General features: G+C 32.0%; 2 long non-coding RNA genes across 4 annotated transcripts; one reads left to right on the top strand and one right to left on the bottom strand.

Annotated features, from left to right (window-relative positions):
• Nucleotides 1–664: 664 nt before the first annotated feature.
• On the bottom strand, nucleotides 665–12,013 carry LOC117686169 (uncharacterized). Of its 3 annotated transcripts, none has more exons than XR_010709351.1 (3): nucleotides 9,772–9,789; nucleotides 5,405–5,579; nucleotides 665–1,764 (listed from the first exon to the last, which is right to left on the bottom strand). It is a non-coding gene; the product is annotated as an uncharacterized lncRNA (long non-coding RNA). The 3 variants fall into 3 exon arrangements; XR_010709350.1 differs by lacking the exon at nucleotides 9,772–9,789 and adding an exon at nucleotides 11,611–12,013 and having other exon boundaries at nucleotides 668–1,764; XR_010709349.1 differs by lacking the exon at nucleotides 9,772–9,789 and adding an exon at nucleotides 9,623–9,738 and having other exon boundaries at nucleotides 669–1,764.
• Nucleotides 12,014–19,572: 7,559 nt separating this feature from the next.
• Nucleotides 19,573–23,621, top strand: LOC136271743 (uncharacterized). The gene is made up of 4 exons (XR_010709713.1): nucleotides 19,573–19,670; nucleotides 19,746–19,807; nucleotides 22,363–22,494; nucleotides 22,714–23,621. It is a non-coding gene; the product is annotated as an uncharacterized lncRNA (long non-coding RNA).
• Nucleotides 23,622–26,609: the final 2,988 nt, after the last annotated feature.

Raw genomic sequence — 26,609 nt, 5'->3', positions numbered from 1 at the left:
GAGGTTGTGATATTTACCGCTACATGTGCCCCCTTCACTGGATATGTACATGTACGTTTGAGACCTACACATAAGGAACGCAATGCTAGTGGCATATACATTGCATATGAATCCAACAGTAATATCGCTTGAAATATTGAACCATCAAATCAAATATCAAAAATCAAAAAAAATGTCCGTTTTACATGTAGGATTCAATTCCTGCTGTAGAATGTCTTTTGAAAAAATTATGTTTGTGATATATCGAGAACCTTCTATTTTTTATATCCTATAAGAGAGGAGATACAAACTATTTTTAAATGCGAAATGTTGAATCCCCTTTGATTTTTAATTCTTAACGAAAAGAGTCTACGATATTAAGTATTTTCACCCCCTCTATTCCGTTCTGGGTTTTTTTGCGATAAAAGGAAGCTTGAATTTTATATAAATTTGCTTCGTGTCATCTCTCAGTCTCTCACATCAAATATGTCCTATACTATAGTCCATGTAAACTCAGAGAGTTTATCGTTAATCCACTAGTATCTTTTTGCAAAACATTAGTAAACTATTTGATTAGTGCCTCCTTCTTTTTTTCAAATGCTTCCATGTACACCTCTCAACCTTTGCTCTGTATCCAGGACCACAGAGCAAACTACCTCCTATATATACACATGTATAGCAATAACAAAGATAGCAAGTATCATTTACATTTATTGAATCAATTGGTACATGTATATGAATTAATATTCGATCATGAACAAAAATAATTACAGAGGGGTGGTAGTCTGTAGGGTAAGTGTAAAATGCAAACTTTTTAACGTAGAATAGTTATGTGCATATAGGCACTGACCCCCCCCCCCCCCCTTTCCGCTCAAGAAAATGAAATGGGATATACCGTATACATTTTTCTAGTACATAATTATGTAACGATACCCCACCTGTCAAAATATGCTGCAGTTTACAAAATGAATTAATACAACAGATTTTATGGTGCTTGAAATTATCAGCAAATGAACAAACATATATACAAAATGCAATTGTATTTGTACATGTACATGGATGAGTACAAGTAAATCAGTGCACACAGAAACCCATCTACGGTATATATAATTAAAACAATATTGTTACTAGGTGTTTGTATTATGGCCCCAGGAGACTACTATATATATATATAAGTAAAAGGAGTCAAAGAAAAAAAATCTGTTCATATGTCCTTTATGACAATAACTGTAAACAAAGAATGAAAAAATCATCTTTATGATACAGTGTACCATACACATGCTTTCAAGATCCAACCTAGATAAAGCAATACAGAATACCTATACACATATTATCAATTCTGATTATATCAATGTCATTACATCAGCTACATATGTGTACTTGATTAAAAAAAGTCATATACATGTATTTATACATGTACATGCATATGCATTAAGAACAACTGAGATGAATTGAATATATCTAAACACTGTAATTTTTCCTTTACTATAGGATCATAAAATTCTAAACTGTCTGACTTATACTTGTTAATTAATGCTAAAATAGTATACTAGTTTATATTTGGCTATTGTGTTGACAAAGCTAATCAATCAAGTGTGTAAATTCAATCAGATTTAATATGTCTTCCCAGTCATCAAGAAGTCTTGTAAATTTTCTTCATAACGATACTTTTAGTAATTAGGAAGGAGTCCTATACATGTAGCTTGGTGCTGACCCTGGACTGTGGCAAAACTGAGACAGTGGGCCACTGCTGCCTACCAACATTGTTGCTTAGAAAACCGGTACCTAGAACATAAAAAAATTACAAAAATCAATATTATAATCAATCAGTATTTCACAAACATATTGCATTAATTTACATGCATTTAATAGTTCTTAAAATGTTATTTTTATGTACTAAGTGGTACATGTACATGAAAGACAGTACACTTAAATTTGCTTTTTAACATGTAATATATATACAAGTAAATATAAGACTATATGTATATACCAAGCTGCATACAAATCAGTACAGAACTGCCAACTTTTAGAATAGCTAGAGGTATAAGCAGCCTCTTTCATTAAAAAAGCTGTACACTTGTACATGTAGTATTTACTCTACATCCGATGTAAATCAAGACTTAAGGTGGTATGGGACACTTTCATGTTGTGATGTACTTTTTATATAGTTTTTTCCCAAATTGCCACCTAACAGCGTAGCGTAGTGGGCGGTTAGATGGTTAACTTTTTTAATTTAAAACATATATTTTGGTTAAATATCATAAAATTTGAAAATTCTAAACCGGTGAAAGTATTATAATTATATACTTTTAATACTGACAGATGTCCAATAACACCGTAAGGTGGTATGGGACACCTCCTTTAATCTGGCATATTTCTGATCAAAATGAACAATAAATTAAGTAAGATTTCCCCCCCCCCCCCGAAATTGTTATCTAACAGCATAGTGCAATTAGTTAGAGCATTAACTACTAACCTGTAAGTCATGAGTTCAAATCCCGCTGTGGCTTTTAAACTTTAAACATTTCCAAAATTTTAAAAAATTGTTTTCTGGTTAAATATTGTGAAATATTATTTATCATAAGGTTGTCATAAATTTTGTTGTGAATGAATAAGAATGCAGAGGCTATAGTTGACTGCTGTGGATTGTATGATACACTTTTTGTGCATTTCTACATGTGAAATCAATAAAAATCATGCATAATAAATATTGATAATATCATCAGTATCAACAACAGCGTCTGTGTAAAGGAAATCAGTGGTTTTATTATTGTCACAATATATTTCACTTAATAATGTATGATTCTATTATAAGTTTGTAAATATTAATACATTAAATCCATGAGAACTATCAAAAGGAATGCAGATCGTGGCGTTTAAAAGTTAACTATGACATCATATCGTATGAAGTACATACAAGTGACTTCAGGTACGTAGCTCGCAGGTTTACTGCTTGTGAGAAAGCCTTTCCTAAAAATTTGTCTGCATGATCCATTGGTTTCATAATTTTTAATTTCTAAAATTTATCTAAGAATTGCCTGCATGGTTATAGTGTTATAATGTTTCAAACACAGTGTCCGTGATAAAATCAAGCAATGTCATTTCAATGAAATATATATAGTAAATTGCATATCTTAAACAGAAAAAACATTTCAGAACTACGATTCAAACTTTTAAACGGTTTAGACAAACTTAATTTTTCTCAACCCAACAACAGAAGAGATAATGTTGAATCAATTCATAAAAAATAATCAATATGTGTTCTCGGCCAATTTTTTGCAAAACAACTTCAAAGATTGAAAAGATTTCGCAAAACCCTATATTATCATCATAACGTAAGCCCGAAGTCATCATTTTCTTACGTCCGAGAACCAAAAAATGAAAATGAGTTGATTGACAAGACTAGCTTATTTACTCATCATCAGAACATATAAATACTAATTGGACATTACTATGATTTTATTGAATGCACATATGCAATTATATATGATGTAAGGTTGTGAAGAGAAGAACAAATCAACAATGGCTATTTTTCTTTTCATAAAACTCCGAGTCAATAAATGCAAAATTAATTACCATACAACTCTTGTCACAATCAGTTTGTAATCGCATACATTAATTACCGGTAGCTAAAGCCAAATAAATTTTAATAGAACCTCTAGTTAGATCAGTGGTTGAAAATACAGAAGTTATACTTGTAAAAGAAGCGAAGCTTATGCATACGATTCAATTTATTTTCTTGTCTATAAAATATGATTTTAAATAGAAGAGTTATACCTTATTAAACAAAATGTAACAATGTATGTCACCTCTTTAAATTGTTAGCATGTCATAATTATAAATGTTTATATGAACTACATGTAAGCTTTTTGAGATATTTCCTTTTACGTTTTTAGGGATCATTTGTCATTTAAAAAAAAAATGTATGGGTTTGCTATGACCAATTGATGGTCAACACTTTACGTTAAATTCTATTGTGACATCAGCAAACCCGAGAGCTACGTTAAATCGGGAAGCCTTAACATACCTGGGTTTATAGTCCCCTATCTGTTTTTGTACATGTCAGTCATTCTCTCTCTCTCTCTCTCTCTCTCTCTCTCTCTCTCTCTCTCTCTTGGGAATTATGTTAGGAAACAGCATTTCAAATTTTGGACAATATGTGGATTTCATAGCATTGATAATTAAACATACATGTACATACACAACTGATGTTAAACCGAGCTGTTCTGTGATTGGTTGAGCATTTAAGCTGATAACAGTTTTTTTATTTTAACAGGTTGTTTCTTCTGTCAAATACTTATATTATACATGCAATGCTTATAGTTTGATTGCTCAAAATCATCAATTTATCATCAATCATTCAATAAATAATCACATTATAAAAAAGGTGCATGTGTTTATCAAAATTCAGCTTTGTATATTTTGCTAATACAGTTAAACTTCTGTATGTCAAACACTGATATTTCAAATACAATGGATATGTCGAAGTGATTTTTAAGTCCCAACCACTTTTTGAAGTATTTCACCCTTGATATCTCAAATACTTGGATATCTAGAACTATCTAAACAGTCCGATCTAGTTTGAGATAACGAAGTTTGACTGTTACAGTAATTAAATTTAATGCATTAATGTGATTAATTTTAAGAATAATTTAACAAAATGACATGTTTATTATTTTACTCTGAAAAGCTATTTTATCCATTTATGCATATTCCCTATCTTACTTTATTATCAATCTATTTTTTTCCTCTCACTTCCAATTCAAATTGTTTATTTTTAAAAAAAAATCAATGTTGGGGACAGGTAGGTTACAAAAGATTGCCACATTTTAAATGAATTTGAAAAAAAAAATTATAGTTAAGATTAGTTTTGATTTTTAATTATTTTATATAAATACCAAATCTTAGAGTTCTTTTAAAATTTACAAAAGTACATGTCATAGCAAACAAAACTTGCAGGGTTCACTTGGGTGCACTCAAATAAGGCTGATCTAGCTGATAAAAATTAACAAGTACTTTATTAAAGTTTTTTTTTTTTGGGGGGGGGGGGGCATCAAAAATATGAAAACTAATTAAAATGTTGCATGCTGAGTAATTCAAAATTCCTTAATCAGTCTGTTTGTAATTGAAATGCTAGATATAGGTAACTGGTTGAAAATTACTTTCAAAGTGTTTACATAAACCTGCTATACAAATTGAAATGCTTTGAACCTCTCTGATTGGAAGCTAACGAGAGAGAGAGAGAGAGAGATAGAGAGAGAGAGATAGAGAGAGAGAGAGGGGGGAGCCATTAATGGACAGACAGACAGACAAACTGAGAGAGTAAGACTACATATTGCTTTACCGGTACTTAATACATATAATATATGTCTATTAATACTCTAATCAAAACTTTGTTTTAATCTATTTCTGGAAATTGACTTACCAGCTCAAGATAGGTTTAGTCCATTGATACACAAAGTGACATATTCGCTTCTGTCCAGACTCTTAATTTTTATTCTGCATTAGACCTCTGGAGATAAATCCCATGAAAATCTCTATTCTTTGTCCAAATATGTGGGTAAGATCCATCTTTGGGCAAATATCACATACTGATGAATCTGTTCAAATAAATAAATGGATACATGTCAACATAAATTAACAAGAGGCCCATGGGCCACAAATCGCTCACCTGAACAATAGTCCTTGTATGATTTTATTTCAAAAGGGTTTATTATGAAGTGAACTCTGAATAAATATTGTAAAACTAATATATTTCAAGATTTTGCCATATATTAAACAATACATAAAAAGAAGAAACAATTTTATCTTTGGCATGTTTTTATTCATAGTTATTTTACACATCAACTGAGACTGAATTTTAAGCTCTAAAATACCCATTTGCAGTAAAAAAAAAAAATCCAATTTCACTGAAAAAATTGAATTATATTCGTTAAATAATTAAAAGATGATATTGGCATCTGTTTTGTATTTCAATCATTAAAAGCTTCTTTATCGATTCATCAAATAAAAATATTGCAGGTGTGATGAGGACATTAGGCATGTTAGATTTTGCATTCTCATCGATCATCTGTCTTATAGACTAAACTCAAAAAAAATGGAAAGTCTATATATAGTTGATAAAGTCTATCAATGATTCCTAATTTTTTTCCATATCTTTTGTTCCTTTATCTTTCCTAACTGTGTGTTTGTGAATCAAAACTTCGTAAAAACTAAGATCCACACCTTTTTGAAGTTGTTTGAATTTATGATCTTTGATCCCGATCACTTGTATCCCGATATGTGAGAAAATGATATCGGGATTGAAATTCCAAAAAAACAGAAAACTAGTCGATAACCATACACATGTGTAACCAGATAATTTAACGATGATAAACTTATCATGGAAATTTCTTTTTTTTTTTTTTTTTAATACTTCTTTTAATAAAACATGATTTAAACAATTTAGAATCTGCACTATCTCAGAATGATTGCACAGTAATCTCACAAACTGTAGCATTGTAATTCTTAAAAAGAAGAGTTTAAAACATTTTCCCATTATATAAGTCTATGTTAAACTTTGAACATATTTTGGAGCCGTATGTAGTATTAGTCCGGGGATCACGGTTTTCACAATTTAGAATCTACACTTTTAGGGTACTTGTATATTAATCTCACTAATTTTAGAACTGTAGTCCTTGAGAATACCTTTTTAAAAACATTTCCCCCCCATATATTTCTATGTTAATTTTGTCTTTTTTAATCAACTTTGAACCCCTCTTGGGACCCCAGTATTGACCCGGGGATCGCGATTTTTACAATTTAGAATCTTCACTATATATACAAGCTTTGGTGTAAATATTGGCATATCTGGTGTAGTGGTTCTTAAGAAGAAGATTTTTTAAGACACCCACCCAATTTTCGCAGTTTCGCAATTATCTCCCTTTTAAAAAGGGTTGTGACCTTTATTTTAACAATTTAGAATCCCCTTCTCATAAGGATGCTTTGTCCCAAGTTTGGTTAAATTTGGCTCAGTGGTTCTAGAGAAGAAGTCAAAAATGTGAAAAGTTTACAGACGGACGGACAGACAGACGGACGGACGGACGGACGGACGACGGACAACAGGTGATCAGAAAAGCTCACTTGAACCTTCGGTTCAGGTGAGCTAAAAACAGATTTTTTGTGTAATTCCTATTTCAAACATATTTGAAACATTAACTTCAAAGTAAATGTGTAAGTAATTAACTTATATTGAAGTATTTTTCAGAATGTCTTATTTTATGGGTATATGTTATACAGATTTTGAGGGTAGAATTCTAAAAATGTAAAATGCAGGTAAAGGTAATAAATGATTTATATGTCTTAGGGATATTCATTTTACTCGGTTGGCTTAGTTGATTAATTGGAGCATTAAGTCGAGCAATGGTTAAGTACTCGTATATTTATTTGAAACTGTGTGGGCTCTTTTCAAATCAAATAATGCTACTTATATAATAAGTAGACTCCGGCTCGTGCACTATCTATCAAACCCTGAATACTCTTTAGGCAAAGTATATGTATACATGCACAACACAATACTTATATTGTTATTATTATGCCGACTATTAAATGTATACCGACGTGCTTTGCTATAAGTAGCTGTGACGTTTGAGTGTTGACTAGTCCCTAAAAATAATCACCGGAAAAGTAAGCGTTTGTTTTTTCAAATTAATCAATTGATTTGATTGTTTATTTAATCAACAAGTTGTTGTACAATTAATGTTTATTTAATCAACAAGTTGTTGTACAATTAAAAGTCAACAAAGGTTAATATGTTCTTTTCAAGAAATGAGAGCATTTGACCTTAGTAAAAAAACTCGAAATGTTTAGCAGACGAAATCTCATTGAATTTTTTTCTTATACATTCATTATCAAGCGTCATTTAAAAAAGCGTTTTTGGGATCCCTATGTAGAATTTCTTTGACAAATGTTCAATCAATTTGTTCAAAAGTTTATCAGAAACTTTAACTTTAAAACTACCGTCAATAATGAAGTGTTTTTAGAAAGATTAACAATTTTAATTGCTTGATGTCAGTCGTATATATCTACGTTTTATATATATAGATACCGTCCATTCATTATCGGCTAATATAGCGTGGCGGTGATGCGTTGGACTTCAAGCTGGAATGATTGCAGCGTTGTGTTTCGAAATCTGCTGTCGCGCTTGAAAGTTTTTCATTGAAAACATTTGTCGTGCTATGGAACGCCATAATGCACCTAAAGTTTTATGCTATAAGGCAGCGATGGCGTTCAATACCGTACTCTATTTTGGAATAGTATGTTGACGCTGTATAAATCTTTTGTATACTAAGCGAAAATAAATAAGTCATGAATATATAGCGACAAACTGACAGGAGGCGTAATAATGTCACATACAGTAACACCATGTAATAAACTCCAAAGCATTAATTATAAAAACTCTGCTTATTCGCAGATTCGCATCGGATGCATGATTTCAAATAAGTTGAAAAGTTATTGTTATGAAAATATTCATTAGCAAATGTCATAGCTTTTTATACCTTTTTCTAAATCTGATGCTTACACATAATTGAGGTCTGTCCATATCATCTTAGGCAAATCAAATGTTACCTGTTTCATGTTATGTCATTGTCCCATGCCAATCAAAGATTATAATTATTAAAAAAACAAATGCCTTGAGATGACATCTTCTCAAGTCAAGGATTTGTGATCAACTCTACTCCTTTTCACAAGGCAATGGTTTATCATAAATCCTTGGCTTGCGAAGATGTGAGATGAATATACTGATATGATTAATACATTAATTATACTAAAATGATTATACAATTATCTAATCCAATGCATAACTGATTTGGAGTGCTCCTTATTCTACTAGTACTGACTGATTTTATTTGACTGGAAGAGGGAAGATATTTGTTATGCTACGACATACTGGTATGTCAGTGATACTGCATGTTTAGATTTATTTCTCTGATATCGGCAAATACATGTATACTGGCGTGCAACCAGTTCTCATCGAGTATCATTTCTTGCCATTACATTGTGATGTCCTTTATCAACATATAAAATCATATACGAAAAATAACATCACAATGTACTGGCAAGAACTAGTTGCACGTCAGTAGAGTTTTTAAAAAATTTCACAAGTTATTTCTGTAAAGATAGTGAAAAGTATTTTTTATTTATTTATTATTTATCAATTGTATGTAAAGATGCATGAAATTATTTCCTAAATGTCCTAAAAGGTACATGTAAAATATATCACAACTTATAGGATCAGGATGAAAAATACTGAGCAGTATCTGCGACAGTGCTTGTTTTAATAATCAACAAAAGATGCATCTTTCCACAGATTGGATTTTCAAGAACACCTGCATGTATAAACAAACTTTTAACTGAATAAATTAAAGACTAAATTACATTGAATTATCGGGCCTAGCATGATTTACGTGTATATTGAACATACAAAAGTAGCATCTTGTCAACATGGTCAAGATTACATAAGAATTAAATCCTTTCCACAACAAAGTGACAGCTTGTAGAGAAAATTCGAACAATTAACAATAACAGCTGTAGGCAATTTTGTCAACGTGTTGTACATTTATAAACACGAACGACCACCTTATAATAGGAATCATGTACTCACCACTGAAAAACAACTGTCTCAGACTCTTAATTTGATATATATATCTCCAAACACATGACTTCCTTCGAAAATATAGGTTTTACGGTGTCTTGACCAATGGCTGATTCGCCCCGGGTCATTTTGTCCTAACTATTTTGATGTATACTTACTTGTACATTATCGCGGTGGTATCAGTTTCGTGATGTGATTTATTCATATACGCTCAGAATTTTGTTTTACATTTTAACTTTTTCTAAGAGTGCATGGAAGAATTGTACATGTACACAGAGGCATAATATATTATGTTAGTTATGTATCTATTCAGAGCGAATATGATATTTATTCCATACAATTAAACACTAGATGAGAACACTGTTCTCATATTTTGCAATTTTAGTGCTGTGTAGAAGTAAAGTTGAGATAAAACTTGGTATATTGTTACACAACATTGCATTTGATGTTTATAATTTATATACATGTACAATGTATATGTGTATATATATCTATTTAATTTTTTTGTTCCGTTTTAAATTTTGTTTAATTTACAAAGTAAACTTGTAGTCAAACAACAAGAAAGTAAAACTTAGTATGACATGTCCAGATGTAGTTAATTACATGTAAATCTGGCATGTATGTACATGTGTTAGTATATATATCTCTATGAATAAACTTACACATATCAATTTGACCGTGTTTACTATAGCTTTGTTCTAGAGCTTCTTTAAAATTTTGTTTTTATATTAAAGCAATACAGCTTCTGCCTTCTTCAAAAATATGATTAATGAAATGCTAAAATTTAAATTCTTATCATTATTTGTCAGCCCCACCCCCACCCCCCACCCCCACCCCCCCCCCCCCCCAAAAAAAATACTATTTACTATATGAACTACATTATTCAAAGATAAAGCTGATGAATTGTTATGAATGACGTGGAGATACATGTACAAATTTGGTGTTACATGTTTCCACAGCATGTATATGATTTATAATCAGCGAGACTTAGAGTCAGAATGAGTGAATCCATTGCTTCAAAATGATTATATTAAATAACAACATTGTCTTGTTTGTATCTGTCTCATGTTTATATCATTGTTTATTTTTCATATTCTATAATTGTCTGATCTTTGAACACGTTCACCAAAACTTCTTTTGACCAATAAACAAGCACATTGTATTGTAAAAAAAATAGTTAGTAACAAATTCACAAGGGACGAAAGCACCCGTTACCTATGTTGAAAGTACTCTATCGATTTTCATCCATTGTTTAAAAAAATATCTACATTGCTCATTTTCTTCAAGAACTAGACATATAGTAAAGCGGTTTTCATAAAAGAAAACACAAATGCAAAATAGAATAATTATTACATTACTTCAATAGAATGGTTTTGCTGTATCGTCTGACCAAGCAAAATCACCGTACACTTACACTTTATATTGAAGCATGGTTTTACGAGAATAATCCTGTAACTCATTGTTAAAACATACCTAGTATATATTTTCCTAATTTAATTTTTTCTCCTTACTTTCAGACCGTAGAAAGTTTCCATTGGAAACCGAAGAAGTTAATCATATGAATATAAACAAATGAGTCTAGATCAAGTGTTATACATTTATTTATATATATATATTTTTATCTTTCGCCTTGGTCTTATATAATCCCCATTTTTTTCAATGCTTATATATCTAAATGTAGATAATTATTAACATCGTCTAAATAAACAAACACGATATAATGAAAACTCATTATCGATATTACAATATAAGTAAAGTCGTTGTTTTAAGCAAGTGGGAATAAATGATGAAGATTTTAGTACAAAAGTTATCTATTATAAATGTTTTACAATGTAAATATTTTGTTAATAGATAGAATCTATCCAGCTCGTAGTTTAGAAAAGGAAATGCATTCGTGATTTGTTGTTAAAAACGACTTTAGAAGCGATACACGTGTATCATTAATTGATTTCTTACAGCCATCATTCGAAACTAAATAAAAAAATTCAAAAACTTACCTTTAAACAGCACTGTGACATCAAATATTCAAGGAAGAGGTCACTTGTTAGTCACAACATATTTCAATTCCGCCATTATAAACAACATCCGATATGACATTTGCGCATGCGCAGATTTTTCTGTGTAAAGGGGGAAAATGGAGCATAAAATTTCACACACACTGTGTGAAAAAAATTAGGAAATTGGTGTCAAAGAAACACTCATATTTTTTTTACTTTTTCTGATGAAATTTGGTGAGAGGAACACGAAAATGACGTTATTTCAACTGAACACCTGAGTTCGGGTGTCCATTTGATTTTCAGGTGATAAGTTGATTGGTGTGTAAACTTGGTATTCGGCCAACTTCACAGGGCTTACAAACACACACACACACACACACACACACACACACACACACACACACACACACACACACACACACACACACACACACACACACACACACACACACACACACACACACACACACACACACACACACCTCGCCTTATATTGATTATTTTGTTGTAAATCAAATCATTCATAGTCAGGCAGAGTAAAGGAAAATTATTAATATATATAATACCCTATTCCCTTGAAAAGAACTCAGTAGATAACACGTTACATTTTGGTGGCAGCCGGTCAAGGGATAGGGTAAATTTGAACATTTGATTTTTGATAAATTAATCATTGTGTTTGAAATTTTTGTTTTTGTGCGTGGTTAACGTATTTTTGTGACTTGGTGTAGCTGGTGACTGCATGAGTGCAGTTGGTAACCGAGTATAGTTTTGGTACCGTGTATTGGTACCGAGTGAAGTAAAGTTACCTGGTCTCATTGAAATTTACTGTGTTCTGTGCACTAGGATACTGTGTGCCGAATAAAGGGTACTGTGTGCTTGGCAGAGGGTTACTGCGTACAGATTTAAAGGTACTGAGTTCTAACAGTATTTTAGAGAGCACTTTGTTACCGTGAACAAGGTTCAAGTAACCGTGATATTTCGAGACATTAGGTGAGTTAGTACACATTTAAACATGGATGTTGAGCAGGAGTTGTTAGCAGATCTTGAGAAGATCGATGCAGAGAGACAAAGATTGAAAGAAAAGTTGCAGATGATGATGCATAAGCAATCTCCTGTCAAGCTGACCAAGTCATCCCCGGTGAGTGACTTGAGTTATACAGATGCAGGTGCACAACGACCGCAAGATGATACCATGGCTGAGTTGAACAGACGATATTTGCATGGAAGTCCAAATTATGAATTATATGGACCAGATGAAAAGGGTACACGTCCAAAAGTCAGCGCAAATGATCTGTGCGAAGATATGTCTACACTGCGGTTTACCGAGGGAGATAAGGAATTCTACCAAAGGACTTCAACACCTGGTGTTCATTTCACGTCGCCAGAAACCCGAACCACGTCTACGTCGACGAGCGTTACTTGGAGCTTGGCTAAGGACAGTTACACAATGCCTAGTATACCGAGGGCTTGGGGTCCTAATGTCACATCTATGAAAAATGAAATGGTTGATAATCAGCAGTTTGGAAAAACTGTGATGAAGCCAGCTACATTCGATGGCACTGGTTCGTGGATTGATTATAGAGCGCATTTTGAGGCTTGCGGTAACATAAACATGTGAAATGACAGACAAAAGGGCATTTACCTTGCTGCATCTCTGCGAGGACAAGCTCAAACGGTGTTGGGGAATATGTGTCCAGACAATGCATGCGCTTATAGGGACCTTTGTGAAGCGTTAGACGCAAGGTTCGCCCCAGCAAACCAAACCGAATTGTACAGGGCTATGTTAAAAGAGAAGCGCCAAAAATCAACTGAAACGTTGTCTGAACTAGGTGAGAGCATAAGACGTCTGACACATTAAGCTTACCCTAGTGCACCCTGTGAGGTCACAGAAATGATAGCCAAGGATCAATTTGTTGATGCGCTCACCGACTTCGATATGAGGTTGCAAATTCAACAGTCAAGCCCTAAGTCGCTGAATGAGGCTATACGACTCGCCGTAGAGATAGAGGCATTGTGTAGGGCTGCGCGACAAAGACGCGACATCAGCTACGCAAGGGGAGCCTCTGGAGAAAAACCAGGTACACAAGAAACTAATGTCAGAAGTGAGTTCAAAGAATTGAGAGATGAACTAAGGGCATCTCTCCGAAAACTTGAGCTCAAGATAGCGGCTTTAACAGATAGCAAGTCAAACACGACAACTACAAACACGTTGAACACTGAGGGTCCACAGAGTACTAGTACTTTCCCTTACAAGTGTCATAATTGTGGTACAAGAGGGCACCGAGCAAGAGATTGTTTTGCTAAGAAAATGGCAGGTTGTAGTCAATGCATGTCTCGGAAACAGAAGAGGACATCAAGTCAACCTGAAGATGAAACTGAAAATGCATTGAAACAACAAAGTTCTAAACAAGGTTCAAGCTTCCTTACTCAGACTTGCATCGATGATCAGTCAGGTCTATTTGTAAAAGTAACCGTTAATGGTATACTCTGTAACTTTTTGACACGGGAGATAGTTTGACAATTCTTTCTCATAAAGTTTATGAGAACATTACCAAATCCAAGGTAAATGCACTTGCTCCAAGTACCCAGAGCTTCATACTAGCCGATGGTGAACTGTTACACGCTAAAGGAAAATGTAATCTTTGGATTAACATTGCTAACTCGGAATTTGAATTTACAGCTGAGGTAGCAGACATCAATACTGATGGAATTTTGGGTTTGTATTTCTTGAAGAAGAATAGATGTTTAGTAGACGTTACCTCAGCTAAGATGTATGTTGAAGGGACATAACATCAACTGCAACTGAAGGGACATTTGGGGTGTTTCAATGTCAGCTTGAAAGAAACTGTATGCCCGCCACCTAGCAGTGAGACGACATGTCCAAACTCGTGGTCATTACCCTCTAATGATCAGTGGCGAGAACATCTCATCACGTGTGCGACAGAAGACTTGAAGAAGCGGCGATTTGAATGCAGTCAGTGTGACAAAGCCTTTGCCAAATCTTCACTTCTCGTTCGACACCAGAAAAGAGTCCACTGTTCAAAAGACACGGTAAACGCACCAGAGACATCCAATGGCTTTATGAATGCTGTCATCACAGAGTCAGATGATGACCGAGAATGACTTGAAGACCCTGGTGACCTTATCTATAAGCCCGACCTTGAATCCGGCCGGACCATTCGCAAGAAGACGTCTCCTTCCCTGCCTGGAGTCAAACGCAAGGCACCCGAGCAAACACCAGACAAAGAAACGCCGACCACATCAAGTGTGAGTGCAAAGAAAACTGGACATCAAGTGGCGCCCTTGATTCCATTCCATTGTCCCTGCTGCAAGACACAAGCTATAACAAATGACGCTAGCACACATACAGATGGGAGCAGTCACCAGAGAACAGTGCGAGTTATCAGAAGATATCAGAAAGACGGAGAGCATGTTAGGAGATTCGAGGAGGACATTTGGAACGAATGAGCCTGTGTTAAAGAATCTAACGTGACGAGGAAACATTGTTTTAAGTTGATAGTCTATATTGTTAGTGCTCTTGTTTGTTTTGATCATTTTGTTATCTATGGGGAAGGAAAGATATTCCTGTTTAAAGACACTTGATTTTTACCCCATTGTTATTGTTGTATTAAAATCAATCACTTTAAAACTAAAACTAAAATAAATTAAATAAATAGAAATAAGTTAATAAAGAGAAAAATTCTTTGTACTCTAATCATTGGACATGCGGGACGTATGTATATCGAGGCGTGGGTAGTGTAACGGAGAAAGATTGGGCGTTCGGTAACATCAAAGGGTTGTATCTTAGGAGATTAGAGTGGACTCTCCCAGTATGCTGGTTATCCCTATGAGGGGTAGAACGACCCAATGTTATATAAAGACGCGCTGAGAGTTTCTCAGAGAGAACTTGTCTTGCAACAGAAGTGGAAAGACGTCCAAGAAGAAGAAGCGAAAGAAAGAGAGAGAGCAAGGGTTGAAGTGAGTAGCAGCAGTGGTTGGAGAAGTCGAGAGGAATTGTGGAGGGGTACCTGGAGAAGTAATCCTGAATAAGGGTGAAATAACCTGGTACTCCACAACCACAATAAGAACTCTGACAAGTAACACGGTGCAGGGTTCCTGGCTATAGAACACACACACACACACACACACACACACACACACACACACACACACACACACACACACACACACACACACACACACACACACACAGCTCGCCTTATATTGATTATTTTGTTGTAAATCCAATCATCCATACTCAGGCAGAGTAAAGGAAACTTATTAATATATATAATACCCTATTCCCTTGAAAAGAACTCAGTAGATAACACATTACAGTACATTCGACCAGTTGTGACTGAGGCTTTAAGTTTAAATAGTATATATAGATTGAGCAAACACTGGTCACTTACATGTAATTAATGGAATTGCTGTCTCATAAATAAGTTTTAAGTTTACTAATTTGTTGTTAATCGTCGGTAAATATGGGATATAGCGTTTCGATTTTCATGAGTTTTTTTGTATTCATTATAAAATCAAACCAAAATAATAGAAACCGTATGTAAGTGATGAATAAGGAAATAATAGTTTAATATTGATTTTATTTGAATAATTAAAACAGGAAATAATCAATTATATTTCAAATTAGATGTGATCTCATTACTCTGAGTAACGAGTAGGTCTTCAATGCGATTTTGAAATGAGAAGATACAATCTGAAGATTTTTATTTTGTTGCAAAATAAGATTTCTCAGTTAAGTTGAAATCAGAGATATACCAAATTCTCAATTATAAAAAAAATGAACAAGACTGGGATGTTCTAGATATCTCAAGGAAAGATAATATTTTTTTCAAATTAGCTTTGCATAGGTAACTACAATGATATTCTATGCAACCTCAAATTCCACTGTAACATAAAAATTAAAATTTCGTCCCCGAGAGACGACTGAAAGTGATAGGCATATCATTGATATCTATTGTTATAAACGTTCATCTTTATGTTTCTTAACATGTTGCTTAATATTAACTTTCTATGTCTGAGAACAGTTGCTTACAAAAACAGAACAGGGCAAAATAGTGAAATAAATGAGCTATCTAAATGAAAGAAAACAAATTTAGTGACTTGAAGTGACAAGAAAATAATAATACTATTTTGTACATGTTAATGTTTATTACCAGTAAGTTAGGAAATTATATTGCTAAATAATGTTTAAATATATAAGTTATCACAAAATCTAAACTAAAAAATGTAATTTAGTGAGATATCTGAGATTTGTAAAAAAAGAAGAATCATTGCATTAATGATATACAACTCCCAACATTCTTAAGTAAATTCAAAATTTATAACTCAATTTTTTTTTCATTTCCCATGAAATTTGTTTCCCGGAAATGAGGAACACATTACTATTACGTATTCTGAATATCTAGATTATGAATTCAATTGTAAAGCAAAGGCTTTTTGGTTTACAGTCTACATGTATGAGATCATTCAGTAAGGAAATCTAATGATTGGGATATCCAAGATATTTCAACGTAGGAAAAGTAATATATATATATATATATATATATATATATATATATATATATATATATATATATATATATATATATATATATATATATATATATTATATTATATATATATATATATATATATATATATATATATATATATATATGTTTATTTCGGTGTTGTGATTTTTTTCATATATATATATATATCTATATATATATATATATATATATATATATATATATATATATATATATATATATATATATATATATATATATATATATATACCGGTATATATATTTGTTTTCCCTCGGTCTGAAATGTCACATTTTCATTGGTTTAAACATAGCACGTGATTGCCTCATATATCTCTATATATTTGTTCGGTGAGAAATAATATTAGGCAATATGGCCGTCATTGGCCGACGCTTCGCTTACTCATTTCGACATTTCATAGTATTGAATACATAAATCGCATGCCGTAAGTTCTTCAAGTATTTGGAGTAGTTGCCCTTTGAAAGTCTTTAAAATTAGAGTAGTTGCCCTTAGAATATTGACGTCACATTGTTTTGTCTAGAGCAAAACAAAATGGCAACGTCGAAATTTGCTCAATTCTCTGCAGAGAAAGGGAGAAAATATCTATAATTAAATAGCAACAAAACTTTGTAAGTAAACATGGGTGAAGTAAAGAATTTTAAAGAGTATTTGAAAGGTGAGATTAACAATTTTGAAGAGTTTATTTTAAATGAGTTAAATTGGACGATATGTTAGGCATCTTGTACATGGTTTTGCGTATATCATCGCTATTTGTGAATAACTATGTCGCTTGATAGTCCTCGGGAGAAACAAAACACTTATTAGGTTAGTTACTGACTCACTACGGAAATATATTGGGTTTCGCCTCGCCATCTATGAGATTGATTAACCCAATATATTTCCGTAGTGAGTCAGTAACTAACCTTATAAGTAATAACATACCGTTTCAATGATGTTTCAATGATGTATTTTATTCTTAAACAACTTAGGATATTTTATCAGAAATAACATAATTTTAAAAGAAACAATAATTGTGTTTTTGTTTCGGCAACAACCGGAAATGGTCAACTAATTGTTGATACCTATTCTCCACATCTACATGTTAAAGTGGAATGGTCACGGATTTGGTCAATTTTATTTTTCTACTTTTATTGTTTACAATGATTAATTAATGCATTTCTAACAATCAGCAACAATTTTAGTGTCAGTCGTAGAGTCATAAGCAAGATTGAGAGTTCACAAGTCTTTGTTATGCAAACAAGGTTCGTGCCAGGTTTTTTCTTGTTTACATTGGTTCAATATATAGTTCAAATATGTTTTTCAAGCTTAGGTTTAATCTGATAATTAGTTGTTAACGTAAGTAAACATTTTTCTAGTATTCATTCCATTCATTTTGGCTTTAAACCTGGGATTTGCTGTCAACATTCAAATTGTAAAAAAACAACTCATGACCCGACATTTGTTTACATAAAAAACCTTGACCTATGTATCTCTCTTTTATCTCGACGGCTGAGACTCAAATATTGATTGAATATTAAAATTTCCTCACTTAAGCAATGTAAAAAGCATTTAAGTCGGAAAATTGTTTTTTGGACCAAATTGTGGCCATGCCCTTTTAAGGTATATCAAAAAGTTTGCCAACTCACTGCTTAATCACTTATTATTTCTGAGATCTCGTGTGGAAAAAAATTAAAAAAAGAAACATCTTACTGAGATATCCTTAACATTTCAACGTAAAAAAGCATTATTCATGTATTATCCAATGCAATATTAATGCTGTTTTAAATTCATAAAACAATCTGGAATATTCTATTCAAAATTTTAATCACTTTGCGTTTTAGAAATATCGCGCAGACAAAGTTAAACAAAAACATCTCAATGCAATATCCGAGACATTTTAACAACGGAAAAGACGTCTTTTATTCGTAAGGATTGCTTAGGTGAATTGGAGAACATTTTGAAATCAAAAATGAAATACAATCATTTAAAAAGCAAAAATCTAAAAATTGTAGTTTTTTTGCTTCGTTTCCGGTGACAAACGGAAGTGACACAAGACAATCATATACATCATGTGCATTATACAAATTCGATATCTATACTTTTTGAAAATTCATAAGGTTATATCTTGAACCTTTTTAAAAGAAGGATCGAAAATCCTACGACAACGACGACGACGATTGGAGGTGACGTCGTTACTAAAATGATGCGATTATTTAAAAACTACCAACTTCCTATCATCTATTAAAATCTCTAGAACATTATTTTATGCAATTTTGAGATAGTGAAATTAAGGGAAAGAAAAAGTAGGAACATAATAGAAAAAAAAAGAAACAGAACGAAAACAACGAAAACGGAAGACCTTAATTATTCCAAATTAATCCTTTTAAAAAGGAATGATTCATATAAATTGATATTATGGTTAACAAAATTGGGATTCTCATCATGCAACATTTTTTCTCCTATGTGCTTTTTTTTGTTTTTCTAGGATTTGTTAACCCTCAGTGTTTTGGGTGAGTATTCTGGCAATTTTTCGTTGGATAAAATGCAGAACATCACGATTTTAAATGTTTTTCTTGTCATTTTAGACAGGGAGGACAGATCTGTTGTAATGGTTTTACTTGGGATCCAAAAGAAGAAATTTGTAAACGTAGGAATTAACATTTTTAGTCTTGTCATCGTACTTTTTAACATAATTTAACGAGACCGAGTCTCAGTATTTCTATTTTTGTTTTGTTGGGTAAATAAATAATTTAACAATACAGGGAAATAGTGCTGTACATGTGATAAGCGTCATTCTAGCATTGTAGCCGAGTGATGTCATAAAGTCTAAGTATTTATACTCACACACGTTACGGATAACGTTATTGTTTAAAACACAATGTAACCGGGGGTATTTGGGTCGGTCTTAAGTCAATTGTGAATATAATGTATTTACAACTTTATTTGATGTAACAAATTACAAAATAGGTATAAATAAACCCTGCCATAAAATAAATGTGGGTTAGGAAAGATAACTCTTACATACATGTAGTTTTGACAAAGTATGAAAATATTCCTCTTTACAAACTAGACTCAAAATATTTGTGTCTGTATTTAAATTATTTGCTTATTAAATAAATAAACAATTATAATCACATCCGTATTTATAGAACTGTATGTTATCATGTCAAACTTATTTCACATGAATTTATAATTAAATTATAGAAATATTAATCAGTTTCATGATGCTAGTACTAATACTATGATATATTCATATACAACAGTTACTATACATGGACTAAGCTTAAACCATGTTTAAAGAATGCTTAAACTATGCTTACCTCACATGAGGTGTAAAGGTTGATTAGGAAAAATATTCAGGGTATAAAAATAATACTGTAGTTGATAATCTAAATTCAAGATTAGTCAAATAAAAATACACTTACAATGCTTTGTACTCTTTGATCAGACTGAATTTTACTATTAAAGAAATTGTATGATATTTAGTCATTTCATTTCTAAGCAATTATATAATATCTTCGATATCTTTATGAACAATCTCACAATATAACTATATTTAAATATGAGCTAGTATAAAAAATTGTAAATTAACTGACTTGATAAAGAATATGAATTTCAAGTAGACACAAGTATACTTCCAAATAGGAACTGGTTTAACAAAGAAATTTCCAACTAAAATTGTCACATGACCAATAAAGTAACAGGTGACCAATTTTATCCAATAGAAATACAGGAATACAGGAAAACAAGGGTATTCCTTCTAAATATAGATTTTGCATTGCCAGAGTTAAAAATAACAAATGACTCTTACATTAAGGTTAGGTAAATGTATTAAATATTTTAGTTAAATATTGCATTGACTAAATAATAATAATATAAAAATAATACACTGTACGGGAAATGTGCATTATGACATCACAGTATATAACAAACCTCGAAAGTACTTATTAATCTATTTATTAGTAAAAGTAACTCATACTAATCTTTTAATTAAAAACAACAAATGCTATTACTTACAATTTTGATGTCCGTTATATCGTACACACTGAAAAATAAGCGAGATGTCGTTCTCGCTGTACTACAAAATATGACGTCATATGCTTCAAAATGACGCATTAAGTTAAATCATTGAAGGCTATCGTGCAGTTTTATAGCGAAGAAAAATAAATGTCATACATTAACGGAAAAGTATAAATGAATATTTTGTTTAAATTATTTTTAGTAGAATGCTACCTATATAGTCTTATTTTAATTTTGTTAAAAGTATGCATCGTATAAAGAAGCCACCTCGGTTTTGTATAAAATATCGTATATCTAAAATCTGAGTACCTAAATAAATCACTTAATTGCAAGGGCATAAACTTACCTGATCCCGACAAACTTTTACATGTGAATTTGAAATATCCTATGTAACTTAAAAATTCTACGATCCTTGTAAAATCTTACAAATTAATTATTTGTTAATGAAATTAACCCTGTGACCTTCAAAATTATTCAACATATGCATTATAAATTACGGTTTCTACTAACAAATATTCTTATCTTAAAAAGTTCGCACCGTTTTTCAAAATCTACGATATATCATCAAGTTATTTCATAATTCAGTTGTGAATTTTGACATGATTATGCCCTTGCAATATTGAATTTTTTTAATGACCTCAAAACCACAAATACATCTGCTTGTACCATGCCGACTGCCATATCACGTGACCACTATGAACATACAATATTGTACTGTTATAAATATATTTTAGAAATATATTGCATTTGAGTGACTGTTATTGATTTTAAAAAGGACATGCCAGTTTAACTAAAGTATACGTGTTTTCATCACAAAAATTTGCCCATATTTTTATTGACCGCCTTAACTGTACTGCGTAATGCATAAAATTGCAAACCACCACAACAATACATAAGAAAGTTATAACTTTGAACCTTTAGACCTACACCTGCATGGAAAAAGAACGAAAAAAGCCTTCTGCAAAGTCATACGCACTCGCAATGTACGGCCTCGTTATGACGTAACAAATGAGATAACAAAAAGGAATGTAATTTGTTTTAACAGGTGATAATTATAATGCTTTCTACGATTCCAAACAGTAACTGTTTGGCATCTAAAAATATTTCAATTTTGACAAATTACATTAGATTATGTAACATAAAATAAATCGATCTTATGTAATATATTTGTTTTAATTTCAGCATGCCGGATTGGGTATTTTGGTTACAATTGTTCATTAAAATGTCGTTACCCTAACTTTGGAGAACAATGTCAGGGAGTGTGTACCTGTGTAGTGAGTTCTTGTAACCCAATACATGGCTGTAACAACAATGGTACTTTAAATTTTATCTATCTATCTATCTATCTATCTATCTATCTATCTATCTATCTATCTATCTATCTATCTATCTATCTATCTATCTATCTATCTATCTATCTATCTGTTTTGTCTGTCTGTACATTATCACTGTTTTAATTTTCTAAAGCCATCAATCATCATATAATATATTTTTACATGTTTAATTTGTTCTTTTTTAATTTTGTTTTTACAGACGTTTTGGTTGAATTTAAAACATCTGCAGAAATTCAAAAAAGTACACCAAATATTATCAGTTTTACCCAGATTATAATAAACCAAAATATGAACCCTGTTCCAAATGTGTATGTGGTTACTTTAATTGCTATACTTGGAGCAGCAATCATTATCTTCCCAATCGTTATTATGTTATACAGAATGATGAAATTCCGCATGCGTCTGATTCAATACGGACAACGCAATGGAAATGACAAAAACATCGTTACCTACCAAAAAGATAAGCCCCATAGCCTGGAAATTTTTCATGACAATCCTGAAAGATCAGAGAACACATTTGACGCTAGTCACGAATATGAGGAAATTGCCTCTAGGCAATCCCAGCAATCAGATTCTGAAATCAATCCAGGTTCCGATGAATCGTGGAAAGCAGACGAGGACTACTTATCACCTATATAGTATCCATGAAAATTGATATCCCTTTTACGTGCACCAAACTCGAAGATCACCAAAGTAGTTTATCATATCGATTTATGTATTATAATAACTGTACACATGATAAACGCTTTATGTAATTTTAATAAGGCACAAGCGAACTAGATTAGCCAATTTTTTTTAGTTTTTTAATTCGAGCGTAGGTTTTTAATAGACCTTTTCTTGGTGTTATATGTAAGTGTACATTAATTGGATTATTAGATATGTTGTATTTTTTATTCAGAATTGGTTTGCGACCATTCTTTCGACACCTGTGTCAATTATTTTTTGGTTGTACATCTGTTTAAACTGTCTTCAAAGCAACATTGTGATTTAACTGTTTCATCTGCGAACGAATAATCACATATTATGATATGATTGCTGCATTGTACATAAATACAGTTTAACAGGTATAAACGTTATCACGCGGTTTAGTACAACCATTTATTATTACTAGAATAAATAAAACTTTCAAACTTACATAACCAGTTTGATATGTATTAGAGGAAAATAACCGTTAAGGAAGTATTGGACTCACGATTTTGAATATACCGCTGAACTCCGAATGACGTAAACCAATTTGCGGTTGTTAAATCTGTTGGTTCAATTCTAAGGTATTAAACAATAACATTTATAGTGAAAAGGATTTCATAGTTTTTTAAAACATGAATATAAATGATAATTAGAGTTAATTAAGCCAAAATTCTTATTTTACGACATAAATATCGGTTCAGATTTCGGCAATGCGGAGGAAACGTGGATGGATTTTGAACTCTGAGAAACCAATCGCCACATAAAGGTTGCTAAAGCTCAGAAAAAGGATGGTCTAGTGCAAACGTGGACGCTCTCTTGGGTAGATCAATCACATATTTTGATATTACAGCTGAATAATTCTCATCACAGCTGGAGGAAGATGACTCGACGCCAGCAAAAGCGATCTGTCCAGGTTTTACCTACATTTATTGATAGAGTAAAAGTATTTGGTATTCTCAGCAAGATTAAGTTAGTCGAGACTGAAACTTTTTGATAGACGTCTCTTTAAATTTTCAGTTTCGTCGAATCTTGCTGATACTAGAGTAAAAGTAACATTTTTATGGACATCGTTGAATTTTACTTATATAAATGCTATGGCGTTGTAATGCACATGCATTGGTCTCTGCTGATGAATATTTAAGATACTTATGCCTATTAAAGTTTGCATCGTACATATTCGTGAGTAAAGCTCCAAACACCTGAGATGCAGTTTCATAATGAAAAAATAATTATAATCATTTCTACAAGTTTTTGACAGTATTGTTCAATACACATATCAGAACACAGTAGAATTCTTTATGTCTCTCATTATTAATAGTTAATTCTAAATCATATCAGAATTTGTATCATGTCGTCACATGTTTCAGATAATCAGATGTTTGCAGTAGTCGATTTTCAACGCATGAGTTCAAAATGATGTCATATGTACCACACATACGAAATCTTCTGTCGTCTTTATGCATATCAATTAGTCAAATGGTGTGGCACTCATTGTTAAGCTACAAGTAGAAACTGCATATGATTATGGCTTTGATTTTGTATCAGCAATGTCTGATGCTATATCTGAGTGAGGTTAAAAATGATTCAGTTTAGATAAAATTGTAAACTGACAGCCATTATGTGTGGCGTAAAGTGTTAGACTATTGGAAACCCGTGACGTCAGGAGATGTATTTTGAAATAGAAAGACAGATTGAACAACTTTTTGCTGAATTTTATAAAGAACTAGCATTGTAATAAAGATATTATTAATTGACTCAATGTTTATTGAACAAAACGTTGGTATTGATTATTTTATCTACACTAGAATAGTGATCAAGTGAAAATGGCGCAAAATTGTAAAAACAGACAAGAGTAAATTCAGACTGCAATATCTTTTTATCTAAGTCATTGACATATGAGTTTCTCCTTTTCCAGTGAAACGTAACATTTGTATATTTCATTTAAGTTCAAAAATAAAACTTCTAATTATATGAGAACAGATTTTTTGACCATTTTGCAGAGGAAATTCGATCGCACATTGTATAATACTGAGGAGGCTTTCAGAATTTTTTTAAAATAAATTGCTCTTCTGTCAATGTATTATTGAAAGCGTATAAGAAAAATGGAATCAAATGAATACAAACTATGTAGCATTGCTTCATTTCTGTTGCAAGTGGTGTATTTTGATAAACGGAAGTATTTCTAACAAGGGTATGTTTGGATACCGTTACCATGGAAACAAACATATTAACCTATTAAAAAATTGTTATATTCTGTTAGAAAAAATGCAATGCTATTTGGTGAACCAATTTTTAATTTTTTTTATTACCTTGGTGTCAGTCCCATACTTCCTAAAATAAAAAAAACCCCATTTTTTTCTACAAAGTTTCTTGTACTTTATGTTTAGTCGTGGAAGCGTACTACATTAAATGTGAATATGGCTGTCCCATCTTTGTTTCATATCCCTAACTAAGAGCAAATATAATGTCTCACATTAGTGTGACTAGTAACTGCTTGCACCTTTGGTATTTCACCACATGTGAGATGATGTCCATAAACTATAATTCAACTTTACCTGATAAATACTGATTGATAATTGAAATTAATACAACCACCAAAAATCAGAGAAAATGTATATATAGAAAATAATTATGTGGAAGATGAATTTTATTTTATACTTGCGTGTCGTTTGTACAATGTATTTCGTAAAAAATATTTTAAACCCTTTTTTCGGAGGAGACCTTCAATGTTCAAACTTTTGCAAATTTTAAGATCAGAAAATGTCAAATTATGGATAATCTTTGAAACTATATAAATGATAGTTTAAAATTACGAATATTGTTAAGTATATTGTCTATTCTCCTGTTCCACTTGCATATTTATGTATAAACATAAAAACTGATGAGCTATACAGCGTAAAGTCAATAAAGAATGAATGAATGACTTACTAATCAAGTGTAGGATGAATTCAACATGCATCGGGCAGATACCTTGGATCGGACATCTTTGGTTTGATACAAAAGTTGAATAATAAAATGGGCCAATTAAAAAGAGCGATTTCAGTTTTGATGTAAAGAACTTTCAAGATAGAACGGTTGAGTTGACCAACTAACATTATAGGGGTTAATCATGCATCGGGCAGATACTTGGATCGGACAAAAATGATGGTTTAAAAACGTACAAACAATATAAATGCTCTAGGGTTTTTAGATTACATTATATAAATAGTGCCTGTTTTCGGGGGATAACAGTTGAAATTGACACCCCAAGAAAATCATTGTCAACCGACGCGAAACACTATTTATTTAATCATACTGAATGTCTTGTTTAAAAAAAACCTTTACTTTAGGAATGACTTAAATTTTACGGCAAATCGTACGTGCATAATTTACGCGCATTTACCAAATCGTGTTATTATACTTTCATGT

Source organism: Magallana gigas, chromosome 9 (genome assembly GCF_963853765.1).
Source record: "Magallana gigas chromosome 9, xbMagGiga1.1, whole genome shotgun sequence".
Taxonomy (NCBI): Eukaryota; Metazoa; Mollusca; class Bivalvia; order Ostreida; family Ostreidae; genus Magallana; species Magallana gigas.
Note: the sequence above shows the minus strand (reverse complement) of the source record. Positions and strands in the feature narration are given on the sequence as shown.